Here is a 3,870-nt window from a genome sequence, read left to right on the forward strand (position 1 = left end):
AATCAGAAAGAAGTGAAGACATTTTGGGTCAATGTTGCAAACCAATTAGCTAATTCCATTACAGGCTAAAGATTCGATTCTTGCTTAGAATGTGAGGAGTAAGCAGATCAGAACTAAATTAACTTTCATCTTGTCTGGGTAGATCTTAATTTTGTGTGCAAGTGTAAAATCAGTGACATATCCATTTCATATTCTCCAAATTTCTTCCCATTGACTTCAAGACTTTTGTGTCCATGAACTTTGTTTTAACTTGTGTGAATATATCCCCGTTTAAAATACAGTAGCTTCTTGCTGCCAAGATATAGTCAAATGACATTAGCAATGAACTCAAATTTTACTTTCTGCTCCCTTGTTAATAGATTTTCTTTTATGGATCACACTTTGCTGACAAGGGACAGATTATGCAATAAATGTGACAAATCCCTCAGTCACGAGTTTTCTAAATTGTCATGAGTTATAGTCCACATACTTAGCCTCATGATCTGATGGCTGACAGGGCGGTAGCAAGATTCAGCCATTCTTCTTTAATCCTATTAATTATATTAGATTATTTTTCCTTTCCCTTTTATCATAACCCAATTTATGCTGAAAATTGTAATACATTGTTGGAGTAGACTGGCTTGGGTATTTCCTGTCATCTCATCTCAGGTATCATAATAGTTGTTGTGACACGTTTAGTGTGGTACTGTAGTGGGTAGTGCTTGTTGCTCTCACTTTTAGCTTCTACTGCTGGCTAGAAGTCTCAAGAAAAGAGGAGTTGAATGTGTAAGTCTCTCCCTGCCCGTACATAGCCTCTCCAACAGCAAGCCTCATGAAGTGCCTCCTTGCTAGCAACACACGGAAACTGAACTCATTTTGGACTCAGGCTGAATACACGGCCTAGTGCTCATGAACCAGATCCCCAGCTATGGGTAAGTAGCCTCATTGCCTTATGGACGGCCTTGGGAGAGACAAAGGCTATGGAAGTAAACCCAGACAGCAAATCCACAGTGGCGCCCCTAAGGCAACTGGATGTCATTGAACATCCCTTGGCAGCTCCTGCTGTCAAGCTGGTGCCAAATGTATTGGCCTTCCTGTAGACTACACTGCTGAGGCTGAAAAAGAGATCTTGATGACTGGGCATCTCAGGATCTCCACATCTTCCGCCCAGGCTTGTGACGATGATCATCATCATCCATTATCCTTCGAGACAGATGGGTGCCAACCAACTCAGGACCACTTCTGAATCTATATAAAAACAGCAAAAGACTGTAGATGATAGAAAATGGAACAAAATCAGAAAATTATGAACATTTTTAAATGATATCAAGATTCAATTTCTGTGGACAATAAAATAATACTAACATTACAAGCCAGTGACATTCCATTGGTATTCATTGTTTTGATGCATGATGATGGATGTGAAAATATGATAATTTTTCTCTCTCCACAAGTGCTAACTGGCCCACTGAATATTTGCAGTATTTTGTTCTTTGCCTGTTGAATAGTCAGACCTATTGCAATTAAATCATGCAAGGACTGATGATCTATTAACAGCCACACATGAGCTTTAAGCGCAAGGCAATGGTTGTGGTGGCAGCCAGAACCATAACCTGATTTTATTATTTGATCTTCCAGTTTAATTAACTAACTACAGTCCAGGTTAAGCTTAGTTATTTTGTAAGTGACCTTGTTTGAAAGTCCTTATCACCCTGCTAATGATTGAAAGAAGACTGGCATGAATCACTGCGTTGGATTTCTTCTGATTTTTATGAACATGACACATTTGGATAATTTTCTATATTTACATATGAATACCAATGTTGCAATTGTACTGAAGCAGCTTAGCAAGAGGTACTTATTATGTAATCAGGAAAATAGGCACAAACTGTACTGATAGGATTAGTCTGAATAACAGATGCAATTTGGGCCTAATTGCTGATTACTGTCATTTGAATTTTTCTGGATGTTTTAATCCAGCAGGTGTGATGCTCAATTACAGATTAGAAGCAATTTTTAAAAGAATCAAAGTGTGTTCAATACTTTCTTTTCCACTGAAAGTGCAACTTTCTCACGGAGTGACATGTTGCAAGATAGAAGGGGGAAAGTATACGTAGTAATCCAGACTCAAAGAACCTGAGAATCTTGATGGAGGAGATACAGAACATCTTTGGATACCTGTCCATTTATCCTGCACTTATCTGGTCTGTGTCCTCTTCTTGTTCAGTGTTCAGAATAAGAGAAAATCAGACCAAATTGCCATAATCAAGCATTTTCTCCTGGAGATTCCACTAAGACAGAATATGTCAGTACTTGTGGAATAGTTCTGAAAGGCCAGAAAAGAAGAAAAGGTGCTTATAATGTGCAGGTATCACACACCTGTTCATTGTGAGGCAGGTAACACAGCAACTTAATAATTTTTATTCTGTAGAAATAGTTTTTGAAAAGTCTGGCAGCTGGAAGCCAATGTCATTTTCTGGTAGCTCATGTTAATGTGAGCCTTGACCTATCACTGTGACCAGAGCAAATTTGGGAGTCATGCTGGCAGTGAGTCTGAAGACTGATGCAATATGAGCAAGAAGATGGTGTACTGGAGGCTTCAGTGAGGGTTGTGAAATGTGGGAGTGTTTCTCTTTATCAGAAGGGTCAAAAAAGCCTGCCAGGCACATTTACAAAATGTGAACTGGGGACATGGAGTCATTTCAGGAGGCAAGCTCAAACTTCCTATTTCTGAATGAAGTTTTGTCACTTCATATGAATCTTCAGATTCAGTATACTTCAGCTTGAAATTTGTTATCCACAAAACTGTGATACTGGCTTGGACATTTCTTTGTTGTACCGCACCACTACAATTCCATTGATGAAGTCTCACACTAGTCTTTCACTTGCACTCTCATGCTCACAGACTGAAGATTAAATGCTATCTCCCCCCTCTTGGTCTTGGAACAGGGTACTCAGTGTCCTTCCTTAAATAATGACAGATGTCTCATCTCAAAATGTCGCAAATATCTCCGATTCCAGAAGATTTCGGTCAGAGTCAGTTGGAAAACTGCTGGCAGAGCTTACTTTACTTTCCCATTGTTACAATTGACCACTGCAAACTCAGTCATGGTTGAGGTTCAGGTAGGAGAATTATTTCCTGGATTCCTTGGGAGTAGCACTGGCTGCCTGTTGAGAGAGCTTCTCAGCCTCCTCTTCCCTGTCAGTAACTTGACCTGTATTACTCACTCTTCAATTATTTCTTTCATTATTGTAAATTGAATGCATGGTAAGTTATTCATATCAGGGGCTAACTAATTTGTAGGGAACATGCAGTTAGAATGTCATCCTTTAGCAATCCCTTTTGAATTCTTAAGAGTGGAATTAAAGATACAAATAATCAGGCACTTTTAGAATCATGGTGACATCCTGAAGAACTTCACCAGCAACAATCTTGTTGATCGTTGACAATCTCTTTAAACAGTGAAAGGAATGGAACAAACACTATGTGAAAGCAAGATTGTTTCTGTTTTGTATGAAGCACAAATATAAAAGGGGTACAAAGATACAAAAGAATTGAGTTCAAAATCAATTCGCGTGGAAAACAAAATATCATGGATGGTACAAATAGGAAACGAAATTAGAAAATGCTGGAAGAAGGATTCTCTGTTTGGGACTAGTGCTTCTGGCTCCTTGAAAGGTTTAACCATATAAAATGTTGTGCATTTTTATGCATCAGAAAGAAGAAGAAATCGACGCCTTTTCATGAAGTCTGCCAGCAAGCCTCGATTGAATAAGCAATAAATGGAAGGGAGAAGGTTAATTTCGCACAGGCAATGGCTCATCTGCCTGTGGTTGCGTGCTGAATTGACGTCCCGATTTAAGGCGGAGTTTAGGTGCTGCTTTTATTTG

Source organism: Mobula birostris, chromosome 11, assembly GCF_030028105.1.
Source record: "Mobula birostris isolate sMobBir1 chromosome 11, sMobBir1.hap1, whole genome shotgun sequence".
NCBI lineage: Eukaryota > Metazoa > Chordata > Chondrichthyes > Myliobatiformes > Myliobatidae > Mobula > Mobula birostris.